The following is a 21,831-nucleotide window of genomic DNA, read 5'->3' on the forward strand; positions in this document are numbered from 1 at the left end:
CTGCCCATGGCCTTCACTGTTGCGATTTTCTCTCGTATAGCCGCTTCCTTGTCAATTAGGCCTACTTTTGAGTGCACAATGGAGACCATGCCCCTTGACCAGTCTGCTATAGGCAGAGATGAGACAATGTTTTCCTCACGAGGTGCCTCTAGGATTGGTAGCTGACAGTGAGATAGAGAAGCACCACCAAGACCCCGAATCTATAGGGAGATTGTTCTTCTAGGACAAGAGGAGTATCCCGCCTCCTAAACAGGAGTGCAGTTCTTTGCTCCTATGACCAAAAGGGCACTGGATTCCTCCATGGGCAGGGAAGAGGGAACCAGGTCATAGTCAGAAGAACTGCTTGATGATCCATAACCAGAATCTGAAACAGACCCACTGGATACCCCTTTATCAACCGAGATAGTTTGGTTGAGAAAGTTTGGGTCGTTGGCATCCTTCTCATATTTGTTTCCTAAAAAAATAGGATTCAAAGGAGAAGATTCTAAAAATACTTGGATTTCTCCTCCATTCACGATATGATTGGGTGCTCCACAATTTAAATCTTCCTTAGGTGACGCTCCACAATTAGCAACTTCCTTGTCAAGGGTTCCACAATTGGAAGGAGAGTTATGCATATGAGTTGGATTCTCATTCAAATTTTGAATCACTTTCTGTGAGTTCAACCCCACTGAGTTGACTTTATCTTCAACGTACACCACCCCTTGCACTGCTGCAGCATTATCCATGGCGTTCTACTTAGCATCATCAAGTTTCTTCTGTCTACATGTTGAAACCAAATGGCCCACACGTCGGCAATACCCACACCGTTCAATATTATCCTCATACAACACTTTTTGACGAAAGCCAAAGACTTTGGTTGTGCCAGGTTCAAATCTTTCGACTTGGACTTCGTCAATTCTCATAACAGATTCAGAAATATCAATTTCGACAAGGACCCTAGCAAAATACCCCATTATCCCTTGCCTGGTCCTTCAATCCAATGCCATAGGTCGTTCGATCACTTTCGCTATAGACAAGAGAACATTCTCATGCCAATACTCGAGAGGAAGGTCAGGGAAACGAATCCAGACAAGCTTTGTGAAAACCTGCTTCTCATGAATGTTGAAGTTAGGCTTCCAATGCTGAAATCTAATTAATCGTCCACCAATCTTGAGAGGACTTCTTCTCCATACCTCGGCTTTGCCACCTTCACAGTGAAATTGGAAGATCAAAAAGCCCTTACCCACCGGATGCATGACCACACCCTAACTGAGATTCCAATTTTCTTTAGCCTCCACCTTCAAAGCATCGAGAGAGATAAGGCGAAAATTAACCCGTCCTATGAGAGCAAAACGAAGTTGTGTCTTTTGGTTTCATAATCATGTTGGGGGATTATCATCCTGAGAATGTTTCCATCCTGAATCGGTTCAGGCAAGGAATTGATTGCAGGCCATGATGAAACTCCCAACGCCCTAGCATAGGAATGTTTTGGGGCTGTAGATTCCGAAGTTCCACCAGGGTCAGGGGCGACAGGTCCAGGATCTAAAGGCTCCCTTCCACCACCATCATCAACCTCATCTTCTACCACCATCCTGTTCCCCAAATCGCCAGGCTTTCTCTCTCCTCTGCTCATTTTTTCACTATCACATCAAGAACTCCTTGATCTTATGCCAGAGGCTACCACCACTAAGCTACAAGTTCATTCTCTAATGCTATTTAGTTGATGTGATGGATAGTATGCTGCCAGACCAACACAATAGAAAAAGAAACAAAAACATATCTAAGGGAAAGAAATCCCTATTAATAATCCAATCAATCATAGGCAATTAGAGAGTCAGACCATATGGAGGGCTCTCACCCATGTGGGGGAGAGGATTTGGACCCATAGGTCAATCTATTCAATCTCGTAAGAAACCATTATGGAAATGTATGATAGTAGGAAAACGTACCGAATTGGTAAGGAGAGCCAAAAAACCGCATAGCTGCATTGTAATAGTCGGCATAGATAATGGAAACATGGGGATAGAGTTGCCGCAACCGATCCAACTCTCTCTGGAGGACATAGTTGTGGTACTTCCCCAACTCGTTCAGCCATGTTAAGCACCCTGTCACAGGCTCATAATCTCCCTTGTTTGGGCTTTGGAACAATGATAGATATATTGGGAAACACCCCAATGGAAACCTCCCAGGGACCATTAATATCACAGCTCCATGATATATCAGCGTCTTCCATCAAAGGGTAAATGTTATCTCATCATGGGTTAATTTCTCTGTAAGATCAAACATCAAGAAACAAGAATAATAAAGAGACAATAGATTCGTACGACATAGAGATTTAACGAGATTCACACACCAGGGTGGTGTGCTACGTCCTCGGGCGAAGAAAAAGATAATTCACTATGCAGAAGAGAAATTACACCTTAACAGCGGCGAGGAAAAACTCGCCCTGAAACCCTAGCTACGTAAAAACCCTGGGATACAATGACTATCTCAACAAGCAACAGTACATTATATATACTCCAAATTGTGGGTCGACCCATCGGGTCGCGGTCGATCCAGTCAAACCATATCGAGGGGGCGTAGCCCCCACACCCCCATACGAGATCAGGGATGGGCTCCGGGCTTGGGCCTATCGGCCCAACTCCTCTGCTTCCATCACAGATTTTAGAAAATTTCTCATTCAGGTCGCCACCAAAATATGTCGAATCGGGTCAATCTTCAAAACGGGTCAAGAATTCGAGACAAACTTAACATTTTCATTTCAATTTTAGCTCGTACCTCAATTGTAGAAGATATGACGTTACCAACTTGAGGTACAAATGATCGAACCTCTTCACTGCTTCTTTGTTGTTGCAACGGGTGGTTGTAATCGTTTCCCACGATCTCTCCCATAAGGAACAGAGATCTTCTGAAAATTTCTTTACAACTTGAAGAATGGCAAAGGGAAGGCAACAGTTCTCTGAACCAGCAGAGTTTAACTCCCAAAGAGTTATTAGTGTAACCATTGTGGATTCCTCTTTTTCTGAAGAAGTCCACATCCAAAGCTGTAGCTCCTCCAACTGCAAAACTCACTCCTCGCCAGAAATCTGAGCTGCTATTACGTGACAGATATGGAGGTAACAATGGGATCCTAGATACTGAGATGTACTCGTAGAACAAGCACATCATCGGTCTCCATATGTTTATGTTAATTCCTTAATTATAATTAGAACTAATACAAAGATGAGAAACTCACCAATGAAATCGACTACCAATCGGCCATTGGAGCATCTGCCGGTGGGGATATGGAAGTATGATAGTTCGGTGGACACGTTGCCGGTGGCGATAGGCACAAATAAAAATGCAAAGGCTAATTCGAGGTTAGCCACCTCCAAGAAAAGAGAGAATGAAGGAGAGTTATATTATGCATGCCCCATACACCCGATACCCTACTATATATATACAGCTAAATGGCCGTTACAGTCATATCACAATGGGATCTCGTTTCAACAGAATTACAGAAATCACATGTCGTGGTCCCCTATACATAATTCTTCAGGACCGTTGGGCGTCTTCTTTGTCGTTGAGAGCGTCGTGCTTCTGTCGTTTCTCGAGTTAATGGTGCCACGTCCCCAGTTGACGTGTCGAGTGGCTCCTTCTCCATTTGAATCGTATCATCACCCACCCCTTCTTAATGAACCTTGTCCTCAAGGTTCAGGTATGGAACCTTTTACCGCAGTGCCTCCGTTTCTTCCCAGGATGATTCTTCAAAGGGGAGGTCACTCCATTGTATTAGGACTTGGTTCACTACGTGACCTTGTCTTAATATAGACCGTGAGTCCAGTATAGCTGCGGGTACTGGAGTTGCATCTTCTTCAGTAGTGTGTAGGGGCCAAGGAGTGACTTGAGCTGAGTGATCCCCGACATATTTTTTTAATAATGATACGTGGAAGACTAGGTGAACGCGAGATGCTGTCGGAAGCTCCAATTTAGAGGCAACCTTGCCAATTCGTTTAAGAACTGGGAATGGCCCGAAGAAACATCTACCTAGTTTTGAGTGGTTGCGTTGAGCAACCGAATGTTGGCGATACGGTTGGAGTTTCACATAGACCCGATCTCCTGGTTCGAACTCTCTTTCCATGTGAGATTTATCGGCCTGTGTTTTCATGCGAGCTTGGGCACGGGAGAGGTTTAGCTTCAGGTTTTGGAGTACCTCGTCTCTACTCTGCAACTCCTGGTCCACAGCTGCAATTGGGGATGTATCTGGGATGTATCTGGACAGAGTTGGAGGTGATCGTCCATATAACGCTTGAAACAGACTCATTCCCGCTGCTGTATGGTGAGCGGTATTGTACCAATACTCTGCCCAATGCAAGTAATTTTCCCACTGGGTGGGTTCATCAAACACGAAACTTCTTAAGTACATCTCAAGACATCGGTTTAAGACTTCGGTCTGGCCATCCGACTAGGGGTGGTAGGCGCTACTCATGGAGAGGGTCATTCCTTGAGGTTGGAAGAGATCATGCCAAAATTTGCTGATAAAGAGTGGGTCGTGGTCACTCACTATGGATCGAGGAAGGCCGTGGAGTCTAATAATTTCTGAGGCAAATGTCTCTGCGACCTTGTGACTAGTGAAATGGCTTGCAAGGGCACAAAAATGTGCGTACTTGGTTAGTCTATCAACTACGACCAAAATCGTTGTTTTCCCCTTCGAGCTGGGCAACCCAGTAATGAAATCCATTGAGACGTCTTCCCACACCTTACTGGGAATTGGGAGGGGTTGTAGAAGACCTGCCGAAGAGGTGGTAAGGTATTTGGTCTATTGACAGATAGCGCATGACGCCACAAATTGTTTGACGTACGTTCTCATCCCTTTCCAATATAGATTGGATGCGACCCTATTATAATTGCGCAAAAAGCCCGCATGCCCACCTACTGGAGATGAGTGAAATTCATAAAGGAATTTCTCCCTTAATGGAGAGTTAGACGCCAACACTAACCTTTGTTGATAATATAACAAATCATTGCGTATATAGTAGCCCTTGTATCGGTCCGGGTCCGAAGCTAACCCTGTGCAAATAGCTTGGAGCTCAACATTGGTAGCCACCTCATCTCGTAGCTTTTCTAGGAAATCCAAAACTGGTCCAGAGAAGGAAAACAATACTGTTGATTTTGCAGCGACGTGAGACAAGGCATCGGCTGTGGAATTGTCTTTGCCCGGGCGATACACGATCTCAAACACGAACCCAAGAAGCCGAGAGAGCCAGTGTTGTTGCTCTGGCGTTTGGATAGTTTGGCTGGTGAGCCCTTTAAGACTTTTTTGATCAATCATAATGAGAAATTGCCGCCCAAGAAGGTACTGTTGCCAACGAAAGACAGACTGGGTAATGGCGTACATTTCTCGTACGTAAGTGGAGGCGACCTGCATTTTGGGAGAGAGTTTTTTGCTAAAATAAGCCACTGGATGTCCTTGCTATGACAGTACGGCCCCAATGCCTACACCCGAGGCGTTCGCTTCTACTATGAAGGGCAAGGAGAAATTTGGTAAGGATAACACTGGGGCGGTGGTCATAGCCCGTTGTAATTCTCGAAAGGCTGCCTGGGCCGCGGTTGTCCATGAGAAGGCCCCCTTTTTCAATAAATCGGTTAAGGGTCCTGCCACATGGGCGTATCGATGCACGAACCATCTATAGTACCCTGTGAGGCCCAAAAATCCTCTCAACTGTCGCAGTGATTTGGGGATCGGCCACTCCAACATTGCTAAAATTTTATTCGGGTCCATGGCAACTCCTTGAGCGGAAACGATATGGCCCAAGTACTCTATAGAGCGTAGGCCGAACGGACACTTAGACCTTTTAGCATAGAGATCATGCGCCTGTAATGCTGTTAAAACCGTCCTTAGATGTGTTATGTGGGCCTCCCATGTTGGGCTATAAATCAGTAGATCGTCAAAGAATACGAGCACAAAGCGGCGTAGGTAGGGGCAGAATATAGAGTTCATTGTGGCTTGGAAAGTTGAGGGGGCATTGGTGAAGCCAAAGGGCATCACAAGGAACTCATAATGACCGTCATGTGTGCGGAATGCCGTTTTGTGTACATTCTCGACTCGTACTCGTATCTGGTGATAACCCGAACGGAGATCCAATTTAGAGAAATAATTGGCCCCATGTAATTCATCTAATAGCTCGTCAACCGTGGGAATGGGGAAACGGTCTCTTATGGTAACGGCATTTAGAGCGCGATAGTCCACACAGAAACGCCAAGAGCCGTCTTTCTTCTTGACGAGAAGGACCGGTGATGAGAAGGCACTGGTGCTCGGTCGAATGATTCCTGCCATTAACATTTCAGTAACCAAGTGCTCTAGTTCAGTCTTTTGGAAGTGAGAGTAACGATAGGGCCGAACGTTGATGGGTGATGTGCCTGATTGTAGATGAATTGCGTGATCTTGAGGTCTTAAGGGTGGTAGTCCTAGAGGCTCAGCAAAGATCCGCTCGTAGGTTCTGAGCAGAGATTTGATTTCCATATTGCTGTCCCCATCCCGATCCTACTCCATAGCCTGCAACTCCAGTTGGTACAGAGCTACGACTGCCCCGGTGTTGAGCACCCGTCGGACATTATGGTGCTGGAGCTCCATAGACCCCTGTGAGGCATCTCCCACCAAGGTGACACATTGCCCTTCATCATGGAACTCCAATGTCATCTTACTATAATCAAATAGCACGGGCCCAAGCTGCGCCAACCATTGCACTCCCAAAACCATATCTGCACCAAATAGAGGTAATATGAAAGCATCAATCTTAATTGGGTGGTTGACCAATTTTACCTGTAATTGTCGGACCAATACTTCACACTTTAGTCGACTACCGCTGCCCACCATAACGGTGATGTTAGGTGCAGTTTCTACTGCCAGGCCTAAATGCTTCGCAACACGACTCTGAATGAAGTTGTGGGTGCTTCCACCATCGACCAGGACTTGAATGGGCTTTCCATCGATGTAACCATTGAGGCGTAAGGTAGTTGGCGATTGCGTTCCTACTAAGGATTGGTAGGAGAGTTCACCAGTAGTTGCTGTCTCTGGAGTGGAAGCTTGTTCGAAATCTTCGCTGGATGTTCCGTCTGGGGGTTCTACTTGTTCGTCCCCATCTTCATATTCTAATAAGAATAGCTGGCGGGTTTTGCAGTGGTGACGTGGGGCATACTTGTCATCACAGTTGTAACAGAGCCCTTTCTCTCTCCGTTGTTGCATCTCAGTAGGCGTGAGGCGCTTGATGGGTATACGGGAAGGTGGAGCGGGAAGTGTGAGCATCGTTGAAGTTGGCTAAGTTGTAGGCGGCAATGCAGGGCGGGCAACCTGAGGTCGTGATATAGAATGCCGAACCTCCAAGAACTTTGACTCCTGTAGTCGGGCCAATCCAACCACGTGTGCCATATTGGTTGGTTGGAATGCCATCACCTCGTTCCGAATGTCACCCCTTAAACCAGAGATGAAGCAGCTGACCAGAAAGGAAGGAGGAATCCCCTCAATCCGATTTGCGAGCATCTCGAAGCGAGATTGGTACTCAGCCACCGTAGTGGTTTGCGTGAGTTAACGAGAGTTGCTTGCGGATCATCAAACTCTGAGGGTCCGAAGCGGAGTTCCAACGCTCGGGTGAAGACTGCCCATGTTGAGAACTGAGATGATCTGTACATCCACTGGAACCATTGTAGTGCTTGGCCGTCCATATGAAAGGATGCCACCAAGAGGTGTTGATCATCAGAAGTTCCGTGATAATCGAAGAACCTTTCCGCCTTGAAGATCCAGCCACTCGGATCAACTCCATCGAAGCGTGGAAAGTCGAGTCGGATGGTGCACGCCTGGATTAGGTTGGCCGGAGCTGGGAGTGATGACCCAGAGTCGATTGGTGTGGACGACCCTGACCTTCGCACTTCTGGTGGAGCATTTGGTGGTCGCAGGGCCTACTCAAGTCGTCCATCCATGGCCGCAAACCGTAGAGCCAGATCTACGAAGGACTGTTGCTGGTCGGTGATGACAGCTTGAAGCTGATCTAAACGTTCGCTTTGAGTCGCTACTGTTTCACCGAAGTGTTTAACAGCGTCATCCAGTTGACGAAAACGTGTGCCGTCAGCCATGGAAATCTACTTTCAATGAAAGCACCAATGATAGTTCGGTGGACACGTTGCCGACGGCGATAGGCACAAATAAAAATGCAAAGGCTAATTCGAGGTTAGCCACCTCCAAGAAAAGAGAGAACGAAGGAGAGTTATATTATGCATGCCCCATACACCCGATACCCTACTGTTTATATATAGCCAAATGGCCGTTACAGCCGTATCACAATGGGATCTCGTTTCAACAAAATTACAGAAATCACATGCCGTGGTCCCCTATACGTAATTCTTCAGGACCGTTGGGCGTCTCCTTTGTCGTTGAGAGCGTCATGCTTCTGTCGTTTCCCGAGTTGATGGTGCCATGTCCCCAGCTGACGTGTCAAGTGGCTCCTTCTCCATTTGAATCGTATCAAAGTATGTCATGCCATAAGGGTCGGCTAATAAACGTGGGATTGTTGGCTTCTTGACGTGGTAAATTTCCGGTGTCGGCGAGGGAATCACCAAAGCTGAAGATGGATGTGTAATAGGAAAATGCAGGATTTGGGTTAGCTAGAGCTAGTATTAGTACAATGTGAATGGAGAGATGAAAATGGAAGGCCATTGGAATGAGAAAGTCCAGTAGGATTCTCTGTTGGACTGGAACCCATGGTTTGTAATGGGCTTATAAGGTAGTGGGTAGAAGACAACAAAAAAAGGTTCCATACCAAGGTGGATATGTGTATTAGCATGTTGGATCCTCCTCACTTGGTGAAGGGAAGCCACACAAAAAGCAAGGTGGTTAAAGGTGCTGAGGTAGTGAGAGAAAAGCTCCTCTCTCACGTCACAAAAATTTGAGATCTGTATATACATATAGGGAGAGGGATAGGTATGCCGCCGATATCAAGTATGTTAGTGGATAGCACCAATAGGAACACATGATAGAGTATCATTCAGGAAGGATATGAAGGTCATTTCAGAAAAAAGGAAAGAGAGAGATAGATGCAATGGGTGCTAGCATACGTGATATCGACGGCATACCCAACCTTTTCCCATATATATATATATATTGTAATTTTATTTTATTTTATATTTTATTTTTTATTTTTTAATTTTTTTTTTTTTTGTGGTATAACATAGATATAGAACTAAACAAAGGGGATAGTGCAGTTGGTGAGCGATGAACGTGATACGAGTCATAAACTCAGATGTCCTAAGTTTGACTCCCCCTAAGCACACCTTGGCCACTCACATGAGAATGTTTAGTGCTTTTCATGAGAATGTTTAGTGTTTTTCACGTATGAGTGAGAATTTGTTTTTTCCTGAGTGAAAGAAAAGAGAAAAGAGAAAAACAACGTATTCTCTCGTATTGGGTTACAGCGTGACAATGTTCTTTCTATCAATGGAAGAAAAGAAGATATGTTACTAAGATTTTTATGTATTTTATCAACGACGTTTTTGGAGGTAAGAGTATCGTAATCTTGTGAATATATCTTTGCTAGGTGAGTTGTTTTGTGATCCAAGAAGGATTTGTTGTTAATGCTTTGGTATCCTCTATGTTGTTTAGAAAAGAGATATTGTAACTCTATTATTATATAATATTGGAAGTGCTTTGGAAGAGTTTTCAATATTAATATTGGAGTGTACTTTTACATTTTGGGTTGATTTGTTTTAATGTTATTGTTTTAGACATATTTAGTTATCATTGTGTATCTCTAGTAATTTGCACACAGCAAGTAAGAAAAGATTATTTATCCCAATGATTTAGATATTTACGACTTAAAGAAGAGGATGTTTCAGACAACATTCTTAGGATACTATTTTGAATATTAACAAAACAAAAAGAGAAAAAAAAAATCAACTTTGAAGTTTGAACATTTTTTAGAGACAAAATTGTTGGATGTGTATAAATCAAATCCAATAATGAAGAATTTAGCTAAATCCACTAGATGAAAAAATTAATTAAAGTATAAGTAGGCTTAAAAAAATTATCTATTTATTTCGATTTTGAAAAGATTTATTTAATCTCGAAAATTAGTTATTGCTCATGAGTCTCGACAAAAAAAAAATGAACTTCCTAAAATACCCCCAAACAATTCATTTTCTCCCGTTACATAGATTTTTCATATTTTTTATTTTTTATTCAATTCTTTCATTTTTAATCACATTTGTGGGACCATTCTCCTCCTCCTCCTCCCTTTTTCTTCTTTCCCCACAGAAGGACACACCATCACCTACTGCTACTATCCCATAACTCCATTGCCTCCCGTTCCCTATAACACCCCCCCTCCCTCCCCCCTCCACCCTCCACCCTCCACCCTCCACATATGCTCTCATCTTGTCTTGAAATTTTTCTACATTGTTGCATAAAAGGAAAGCTAAGTTCCCTAGACAGTATTAATTTACCCCCCCCCAAAAAAAAAAAAAAAGAAGTTTCCTAGGCAGTACAACATGTGGTATTTAATATAGCTATTCTACCTTTGCAATGGAGATTGGTGTTCTTTTGCCTCAAAAAGCATAATGATCTTGTTGATTGGTTTAAAAGAATATCTTGTAAAACCATGACTGAGAAGTCCAACATATCAGACTTGTGATAATTTTGTTTGTTCGATCAACATGTTTTTCTTTCATCTGAAAAAACAAATACAAAACACTAATGCCTCCCCCGGATCGGCCTGCCCCAGGTGTAAATGTTTACTCTTTAAATGGAGCTGTAGATACTTTGAACAGAGTTGTGGTTCTTAATTTGTGACCCTGACTCCTGCCCCACGTGGGGCCTGTAATTCACGTCCCACCAAACTCTTACACAGACAAAAGAAGCTATAGTTCTTTCTAATAATTTCTATGCGACAAATGTAATCACTATCATATCAATAATTACTTAGAAAATAGTTTCATCCACGAGCGTGACCCCTGCACTAACCCCGGCCAAGCAAAACACATACTCGAACATCGACCAAGAAAAGCCACCTGTGTTGGCTCAGGGCCATCACTCTTTTATTTTTTATTTTAATGTTTGAACTAGTTTACACGCACCTCAATTAATCCTCAAAAAGGAATCGTCGTGACCCTCTTATTTTAATATTCTAGTTTCTTCATCACAATTAATATAACAATCAAGCGTCCTGTAAGTGGCAATTGGATGGTGGAGATTCCATCCGTAAAAGCAACCCAGCCTTTGTAGGTATGGTCTATCTCTTGGTTGTTCTAGGTAGTGTTTTAATCAAAATTATGTTGAAAAATTAATTCTCTTTTTTTTTTTTTCCTAAAAGATTATTTTATTAATAAAAGAGAAATACAAGAACAAAAGGACAAGGCCAAAACCCCTAAGCCAACTTGCAAGTTCTACCTTCGGCATGGCCATCAATAGAAAGAGCAAGTAAGAGGCTTTGCAGAATCGAAAGCGGTGCCTGTCCAAAGCATTAGAAGCAACATCATACACAACATGGTTCGGGAGGGCCACCGAATATTCAGAGATGTGAGACTTCGATGCTCTTTTTGCCAAGAAATCGGCTACAACATTGACTTCTCGAAAACAGTGCAACATCTTCCATTGAATAGTCTCCAGAAATTGAGAGGAAGACCTCCATTTTTGTAGAGCAAACCAAGGGACCTCCCTATTCTAAAAATTTGAAACCACTGCTGCTGAATCTGACTTAATCCAAATTCCTTTGGCATTCATATTTCTAGCTAACAAAATACCCTCCAAAACTGCTTCGATCTCTGCATCATAAATCTTTTTAACTCCCAGAAAAATTCTAAAAGAATTGATCACCAGACTATCACTGTTTCTCAGAACTCCTCCAGCGCCTGCATTGCCTGGTTTACCAAGGGAACGCCATCCACATTGATTTTAATCCAATCCAGGGGAGGCTTACACCAATGAACCTCGAGGGGGGGAGAGGAGATGGGGTTTTTAATAGATAAACCAAGCTTCCTGCAGTAGAGAAGATCAAGAGATGATCTCACCTCCTCACATTTTCCACCACAGCAAGCCAAGATATCATGTTTGATATTTTCATATACATACCTTGCTGGCCTTGCCTTGTCATCGTGCCTTCGCCTATTTCTCTCTCACCAAATATGATAGGTAGTAATAGGCAAAACCAATTTCCAAGGCTTCTTGGTATTGAGAAACCTCGCTCTTCTTTTCCACCATTTGAAAAAATTCTCAATGGTCAAGTGGTCTATCCATCCCACCTCAAAGCAGTTAAAGAGTTTTTTTCCAGGTGGAAATCGAGAAAGAACATTGCAAGAAAGTATGAAGCATGTTCCCTTTAGCCTTGCCACAGAGATTACACATAAATGCCAAATAAATACCTTTTTGACAGACCATCTCATCCGTGGGAACTCTATCATGGATCAGACTCCACCCAAAAAATGAATATCTTGGAGGAAGGTCTTTCTGCCAAATCAAGGACTACCAATGCACCTTTGGAGATTTATTTTGACATGCTCCCAAGCAGAGCTCGAAGAAAAGGTACCCAAGGGCGTTAGGGACGAAATCTTTATATTTCCATTAACAATCTAGGAATTTTAATATTTTTGATCTGATTGAAAATTTCCTGAAGCAGAGGCGAAGACAGTTCAAGAAAAAACCAATTCCCTTCACGAATAAAATCCCCCACATTGGCCGATGTGGAGAAAGTGTTTGCATCCAGCGAGATCAAATCCAAAATGGATTTTGGGCCCCACCATTTGTCCTTCCAAAATTTTTCCAACTGATCAGACCCGATAATCCATCTCTCATTATCATCAACAAAGTTCCACACTTTTCTGACACCTGAGATAATGGAAGAAGGCTTGCAATTTTTAAGGGATTTGCCGTCCTTCTTGACAAAGCGAGCTCTGAGAAAAGCTGTCGCTGCTGAATTCTTAGTTTTAAGATTCCAGACCATCTTACAGAGCATTACCTTGTTAAAGTCCCTAATCCTCCTGAGCTCCAAGCCCCTCTCCTCCTTAGGCTTGCACATAGATTCTCACTTCACTGTGATAGCTTTCACTGTGTCCACGTCGCCTGTCCATATAAAGTTACGTATCCATCTCTCAAGCATTGCCACCAGAGAAGCAGGCCATTAGTAGACCAAGAAATTATGGGTTGGCATTCCTAAGATTATAGTTTTAACTAGTTCAACTCTGCCTGCCATGGACAGCACCTTCCCTTTCCACCCAACCAATCTTCCCTGGATCTTGTCCATAACCAACAACAAGGCCTCTTTTCTAACTCTGCATTTGAAAATCTCCACACCTAAGTATCTTGTTGGAAAGGTGCAGGTGGGGATTCCCAAAGTTTATGCGATCCTCTATTTTTTGGAGGGAGAATATTCCCCAAAAAAAGCTTGTTTTTATCTAAGCTGATTACCTGCCCAGAGAACTCTTGGTATTTGAGAAGAAAACCCTTTAAGTTCCTGACATACCTCATAGAAGCATTGGAGAAGATGAAAATATCATCAGCAAAAAGCATGGCACCTCTTGGACCCTAGAGTGGCTTCATCTTGATTTCTTGCACCAGATGCTCCAACCCTCTTGAAAGAACCTCCTCTGCAATGATAAAGAGCAAGGGAGAAATTGAATCCTCTTGTCTCAGCCCCCACTCCACATCAAAGTATCCCTGCGGACCACCATTAACCAAAATAGATATCTTTATAGATATCAAAATTTGGTTGAGCTATGCAATCCTTTTCTTTGTAAAACCAAAGCATCTCAACACCTGAAAAAGAAAATTCCATGATAAAGAGTCATAAGCTTTTCTAATGTCTAGTTTAAGGCCTAAACCACCCCCTCTCGTAGAGGAAAACATCCTGTTCATGAGCTTAAAAGCCAAACTGATATTGGAATGGATCAATTTCCCTTTTTGAAAAGAGCCTTGCTCTTCAAAAATTAATTTGGGAAGAAAGCTCTCGAGTCTCATTTCCATCACTTTGGATGGAATTTTACAATAAAAATTCCCTATGCACAAGGGATGAAACTTGTCTAAGGAAGAGGCTCCCTCCACCTTGGAGATAAGCACTAGAAAATTGTTATTTACTCCTTTGGGCATATGACTGGTACTAAAAAAATACTTAACGGCATTGCAAACCTCTTTTCCCACAATATGCCAATATCTTGTAAAAAACGCCCCAAAAAATCCATCTAGCCCTGGAGAGCTATCAGGGTCCAAGTCCCACATAGCTCTTTTTATTTCTGCATCACCTGGTAAAGAATCAAACTGAAAAATATCACCATGTTGAAGAACTTTGGGAATGGAATCCAACAGATCCACGTTCTACACAAGAGGCACCACCTTATGGAAGTCTTCAAAAAACTTTGCAATATACTCCCCAAGCTAACCTCGATCATTCACCATTGTGCCATCTAGTTTTTTGAGACATCTGATAGATTTCCTAAGCCTTTGCATTTTAACAAACAAATGGAAGAACTTAGAGTTAGGATCCCCCTACTTCTCATGATCTTTCAAGGCTTTGAGCAAAGTAGTTTTAGCATCTGCTTCTACAGCAAACAGGTGGTCATCCAAGCCATTTTCTTCAATACTCTGTTGCACCTGTGCTAGATTCCTTTTTGCTTCCTCAAGATCTCTGTTAAAATTGGAAAAAGAGCTTCTTCCCCACGCTCTAAGAACCCCTTTTAATGTTTCAAGCTTTTGCATTAGAACATAAATGGGGTTTCTTGAAACTGGTCACCACCTTCTCAAATCCCACATGGTCCATCTAGAATTTGTGAAAACGAAAAGGGTAATTTTTGGGCCTTTGAGACAAGGTAGAGATAAGCACCAAGGCACAGTGATCCGAGGAAATTCTAGGGAGGATCCATTGGGCACATTCCTGAAAATAATCCAGCCATTCTTCATTACAGAAGCATCTGTCCAGAACCGCAGACACATTCCCTTTGCGACAATTATTGAACCACGTGAATTTTCTTCCCAAGGTTGGCACTTGGTCCATCCCACACGCATCCACTATGGCACCAAATTCTGCAGCCAACCCCATACTAAAATTCCCAAGCCCCCTTTTTTCATGCGAAAATAGGGTCACATTAAAATCACCAATAATGGCCCAAGGGGTCAAGGACTGGGGAAGATCAGCCACCAACCTCACTCATAAATCCCTTCTTTCAATTCTGAAGCTACTGGCATGAATAAAAGATTACTGAAAAACACGTGCTTCTTAAGTAATGGAAATCGTAATGTGCTGCTCCGACACAAATAGAACCATAGGGGAGAGTAGGTTACTCTTCCAGATAATCCACAGATTATAGACCTTACCTACTCTGCTATTATTAATGCAACTGCTACTGAATCCCAATTTATTAAAAAATAGAGATAGAAAATCACTTACTTCAATCATGGGCTCTGCAATGCAAATGATGTCTGGAACTTTTTATTTAATAAAATGACGCAAGGCATTTCTCCCTGCCATCTTCTTCATTCCTCTAATATTCTAAAAGAAAACTTTCATGAGAAAACTAATTGGAGGATAAATCGTGATCATACTTGTCAGTATGCTCCTTCTCTGCATTATGAGACCTTTCAGCACTTTGCAAGGCCTTATCGATGGCAGTAACTTCCTGGTGTTGCATTATGACTTGCCCACCCACTAGCTGAGATTGAGAGAAACTCATCACAAAATGTTCAACTTCCTCTCATGTTTGACCTCGACCCCTCTTTCCTCCTCTCTCTTGACCACGACCTGCAGTCTTGTAGTTTACTGCGTCGTGGTCTCAGAGAACTCACCATATGCAGTTCCCCCCTCACACCAACTTCAGGTCTCAGGGTGGTGGTGTCGTCCATATGGTCATCCTCCTCCACAAAGTCCTGCGAGTTGGTCTCAGATGAACTGGAAGACTGGGTCTACCCAAGGTCTTCCATACCCAGCGGGTTATCCACCATCATCGGATCCAAACCCACCAAGTGTTGCCTTTCCAAGTCGTTGGAGGGAATATCCCTATCCCTGGAGATATTCTCTTGTAGATTTAAATCCACAATCAAATCATGCTCTGAATAGTAACTATTTTCCTTAGTGGCAACTACCAAAACAAAAAAGGGGCACAGATCTCCTTCTATATGTGGAGTTTTCTCTCTCCTAGAATCATGAGAGCTTCCATCCTGCACTGCTTTGGCAACTTTGTCCGCCTACACCACGGTTATTCTCTCCTCCACCTTCCCCCTGCATTGGTTTGCATAGTGACCCAATTTCTTGCAAGAAAGACAATGAAAAATGTCATCTTCATAAACTATATGCTGCTTGAACCAGAACAGAGTTTCTATTCCAGGTTGCCTTCTCTCAACCTATATCTCTTCAACCCGCTGTCCTTTCAGCTCCACCTCAATTAGGACCCTCGCGTAGTTGCCCATAGTAGCATTCAAGGTTCTGCGATCCAAGGCCATAGGCCTCCCCATAGCTTTGGCCATGGTTAGCAAAAATTTTCGTGCCAGTACTCCATTGGAAGCTTTGGAAAACGAATCCAGACAAGCTTGGTTTGAGTGTGATTATCATTAATGTTAAATTTCGGTCTCCATCGTTGAAAGCGAATGATCTGATCCCCCACCTTGATCGGACCTCTCCTCCAAATCGATGACATGTCTCCCTCCTTCTCAAACTGAAAAAGGATGAAACCTTTCCCTAAAAGAGAAAGATTCACATTTCCCTTCAGTTTCCAGGCATCTGACGCCTCTCTCCTAATGGCAGATAGGAACCTGAAATTTACTTTACCAATCAATACAAAATTGAAGGTTTGGAGTTTCTCTTCGGACGTATCTTGTGGAATCACTACTTTCATCTATGCTCCAGCACGAATCGAATTAGGAAGAACATCGACGTCCAACAACAGTTTTCTTGTTACAGTAGCTTAGGATTTTCTAGTAGCCCTATCCAACTCACTCTCCTCTTGTCAGACCTCCTCAGAAACCATGACATTCTCAAGCATCACTTCGATAGCCGGGGGGGGAAGGACAAGAGGGCACCAAAAATTAGTGATTAGACGCTATTTCCCTCTGTCTGGCGAGCAATCGCAATCAGAAGTCCCCTCCGGGCAAGCGTCGTTCCTCTCCTCTTCAGTCATCTCTCTCTCTCTCTCTCTCTCTCTCTCTCTCTCTCTCTTTTGTTGTAGGCACTATATTTATCAATTATAGATATGTATTATATTTAAAGAAAAATCTAAGTTCATATTAGTTTCCATTATATGAATATAAAATTGGATCAGTTAGGTTGGATCAGTTATAGCAATGTCTCCAACATGGCCCATATGCACCGTCCTTATAATTGGGTCCAAACATCAAATCATATGTCAAAATAGTAGATATGAAATTCGTCTCCAAGCACTGCACCGGTGTAATGAGCATCTAGTGGCTGGGAGTCCCTTGAGACGTGTGCTCAAATGCTCTTAGTCATCCGATTTTCACCACATCTCACCGCTCACTATGGAAGATGTGGACTCAAATTATAGGGCTACGTTTGGTTACCAGGGTAATAAAGGGAAAGGAACTAAAAAAAAATTTACTTTAGAAAGATTTTTTTTGGTAAAGTAAAAACGAAGTTTTGTGATCATAATTCCATGTGATTGTATAAATTATTTAAGTTTTTATCGAGCTAGGGAAACAATTTTATACGAATGACATCTAGATTGCACTCCAGTTTGAATTGCAAATGTCTTGAGAATCGACGTACTGATTGTATGATTGTATGGTTCAAAGAATCTAATTGGGAATAGGTATAATCAACCAACTTGAATTGGAATCGATTATGTGCGATTTCTAAACCCCATTTTTAAGTCCATCATGAATAAATTTGGGTCTTATTTTTTGAAAATTTTTTTTTTAATCAATAAATAAAATAATTAATGAAATTTATCTCTTGGAGCATGATCTACAAGTTTTTTGATGAAAAATTCCAAAAATCATATACAATGGAATTCTTTTGTTCATCTTTTCCATTCCATTTGCTAGGGTTTCGCTATTGAAGTCAGTCTAATCTGTTCAAATTTGAATTTGATTAACATCGTTGGAAGTTGATTCCATGTTTTCAAACAAGTAATTAATCTTTGTTTTATTTCCAAAAATTATTTAATGTTCAGAATAATTTATAACTGACTTGTCATTAGGGAAAAAGAAGGTTTTCTGGTCATGTACCATAGGGTTGTCAATTCCAAGTCCAATAGAGCTCAACTGAAAAATTCCCGAGATCGACCAAACATTTCGGCTAAATGTGTCGAGCTACTAAACCATTCCTAATGTAAGGACCTAAACATTGGGAAGACATACAACTATAGAAAGGACCTTGGGAACATTAAAATATATTTTTTAGATATTGAAGAGTCTAGGAATATAATGGTTGAAGTGCCCAAGAAGTTCTAGAATTGAATTTGAATGAAAGTTTGACCAAAAAGATGAATATAGAATTCTAAGTGTCTGGAGTCAAGCCTGGAAGCATTTTACCAAAACGACCATAACTTCTTCTATAAATAGAAAATTATCCTCCATTTTTATTTTGGAAAATAGACTTCTAGACCTTTCTATCCATATATGGCATGACTTCTAATTCCTTTTGAGTCAGTATAATTGTCTTTGTGAAGTTACCTCAAAATCCTAGATTGCAACTTTTATTTCCAGCTTCAGTCCTTTAGCTTAGGCTTGTAGGCTTAATGGGCTGGGTTGTTGGCCCAATTGGAAATACTCCTGCATCATATTACCTACAAATGCTAAAGCATTAATTTTCCTCCGATATAAGATGTTTGGAGTAGACTTTAGAGATGGTTTTTAAAAATTCAAATGTACATTATTGTTAAATTGATACTAGTTTATCTATTTTTTGTCATATTCTCGTATATTATGCATTGTATTTATGTATTTCTTTTAAATTGAACCAGTTGATAATGCCAATGATTTGACTGATGCTTTACAAAATGTGTTATCTTTGAATTAAAGTATTGTCATTGATGTTGCTATCCAAAGATCTTCGATTGCCTCTATTGCAACTATAATTTAGTGTCTTAGATGTTTTTCCATAGGTATTGATGTTGCAGTTCTTGTTCGACCAAACCAGCACAAGAAGAGCAAAAGGACATTGATCGGAGGAGGCTCTGGTGGAGATGGGGTATCGAACCTAGGACCATGCACCTATCCACTTAATCCCCAATTCGCCCTTACCGTCTGAACAGATAGAATTTGTTTTTATAAGTTTGCAAAGGTGAGGTGAGGGAAATTTTCATCCCTTAAGTTCTGTTCTTACATCTCTTGAGTTGTGATTCTTTCTGATTTCAAGACTTGTTCATCATCTTTGTTCTTGTATCTCTTGAGTTGTGGTGTTGTCTATCACTCTTTTTTTTTTTTAATGGAAATGTGTTTGTCATCGGTTTTACTCACACGGGTGATGGAAGTTTGCAGAGATAATGATTCATTAATGACTTAATGAGATACTAGGCATAATGGTTAATGGTTATTGAAATTTGTAATGAACATAAGAATTTTTAAATCCCATTTTTTCAAGTGACTATGAGCTATTAGTTTAATTCACTTACACATTTTGGATGAAAATATAAATGCTTTGGTTCTTTAGAAATTGTAAGTAATTCATATAATCCCTTAAACCTCTCTTCACCCGTTTCTTTAAAAAACTATTTTGCACATAAGAATATCAAACTATTTCTCACAAAAAAAAAACAACATTTTTGTCATTTAGTTACCAAACCATTTTTATGTTTTGATAAAAAAAAAAAAAAAAATTGGTTTTTATTAATAATTTTTGTTAAATAGGTAAAAATAAATAAAAAGACGATACCAAAGAAGGCCTTAAGAGCCCAATTTTAAGTCGTTTAGAGTCTGTTTTAAAATGAAGAATTGTCCAATTAAATACCGGTAACCAACCAACCGTTTAATGATAAAGGGGTCACTAACCATATGGTCCATTTAATTTGAATAAGGGTTGGCCGATTAAATACCGGTAATCAACCAACCGAAATTAAACATTACCAAGCTTGCATACACAAGCCTAATTCCATAACCGCCGGTTGGTCCCCATTAGGGGTGTCAATTTATGGCCCGGCCTGGTAGGCCTGATCGAGCCCGAAATGTTTATGGTCCAACCGGACCGGTCTGATTAATAAACAAGTCAGGCTTGACCCCGACACGTTTATAAACATGTAGTACATGGTGCAAGGGGTAAACCCGACGGACGCCCGATCAGCCCAACATAGACTAACCCCTTTAAGCCCGACCTAGCCGGAATCCCTAAATTATACTTGAAATTCCCATTTTAAACTCACTACGTATAAACTAAAGTCAGAGGAAGGAAAATCCCAAAACCCTAAGTCCCTAACCCTCTTTGTTTCCCTTTGGCCGACCTCCACTGTTGTGGTGAGTGGCTGCTCCTCTGCCTCCTCTACGTCGTCTCTTTCACCTCTCCATCTTTGAAGCCCCTCCACTTCGTCTCATCCCCACCCTCCATTGTTGCTTTGCTTTATGAGACGTTTGTTTGTTTTGCTCTGTGAGAGAAGCTTAGTGATCTAAAGGTATTGTTCTGATTGCTAAAAGACAACAAGCCAATCTCTATTTTGACTTATTCATAGTTGCCCCCGTTGGGCAATCCACTCTTTAGAAAAAAGATAAATGAGACAAAAGAAAAGAAAGTAATCTTAAGAATTTCTCCCGTCTTCTTCATAGTTGGAAGCTTCAGATTTCTGTACATTTTACTGTCGTAGTGTATTGTTTACTTCAGGACTGCCATGAAGAAAATAATAAGAACAAGAACATAGTTTGTGATTGTGAAGCCTTTTGCATCTCCGTATTAATTTTCACAGGTAAGCATTTATCAAGGGCTCTAGCAAGTGGTTCATGACGGAATAGGAAGATGAAGAAAGATGAACTTGAGATTGATTGACCAATCATTCAATCTGTCCACTTTCACCACTAATGTAGCCTGGTTAAAGCCTGTTTAATTTAAAAAATCTCTGCAGCTCGACTAAGGCCCGGATTAAACTTGTTTATGTTTATGGCCTGAGACCGACCGATGGAGATCCGGGCCGATTTTTTTCTGATCCTTCGATAAAAAGATTCATTCTCTTCATAAAAAATAGGAGGTAGAACCAATAAATTGACATCCCTAGTTCCTAGCTGCTAAATATGAAGTGGCCAAATCAGGCCTTATGGAACTGACTATGACAGACTATTTGACAATCTTAGCATAACCCCTGCACCCAAACACGAGCGCACGAAATTATCAGCAAAAGTCCCTTGGAAATAAAAAATCCAATGCCCCTATGAGCTCTCAATTGCAACCCCCATTCCCCCTCTCATGCAGGGGCTAGGTGATCAAGCAATGGCCTCTTGCCCCTATAAAATATTATATGAATGAAATTAGGGTAAACAGAACTCTACCCTAGCAGGCCAATGATTGGGTGCGCAAAAGAGTAATTAAAGCACACAAGCGGGAGGGCTTCCTGGTCTTTTCGTACCCCTGCCAAATCTGAGTGTTTTTTACGCAAACTGGTAAGAGTTCTTCTCAATAAAAAATCCTGCACTGAAATACCCATATCAAGTAGCTTTCAAATGGATTCAAATAATTTCTAAAAACAAAATTTTCAAATACAGATTCCTCTTATCAAATAAAACCAATTTTTCGAATATAAATTTGTTTAAGCAAAATACAAACACGAATGAAATACGAATTTTAACTATCCATTTACATCCCTATACCTAATACCAATTTGTTAGATTTTAAAATTTTCCAACCAATTACAAGCACAGTTCTACATCATGGAAGCCACTCACATTTCCTATTACATAAATAAACATTG

General features: G+C 41.5%; 1 pseudogene; it reads right to left on the reverse strand.

The window, feature by feature from the left end:
- LOC122092950 overlaps window positions 1-14,392 on the reverse strand; it is a 58,632-nt pseudogene extending 44,240 nt beyond the window's left edge.
- Between the last annotated feature and the right edge of the window lie 7,439 nt (window positions 14,393-21,831).

This window comes from Macadamia integrifolia, chromosome 11 (assembly GCF_013358625.1).
Source record: "Macadamia integrifolia cultivar HAES 741 chromosome 11, SCU_Mint_v3, whole genome shotgun sequence".
Lineage (NCBI taxonomy): Eukaryota > Viridiplantae > Streptophyta > Magnoliopsida > Proteales > Proteaceae > Macadamia > Macadamia integrifolia.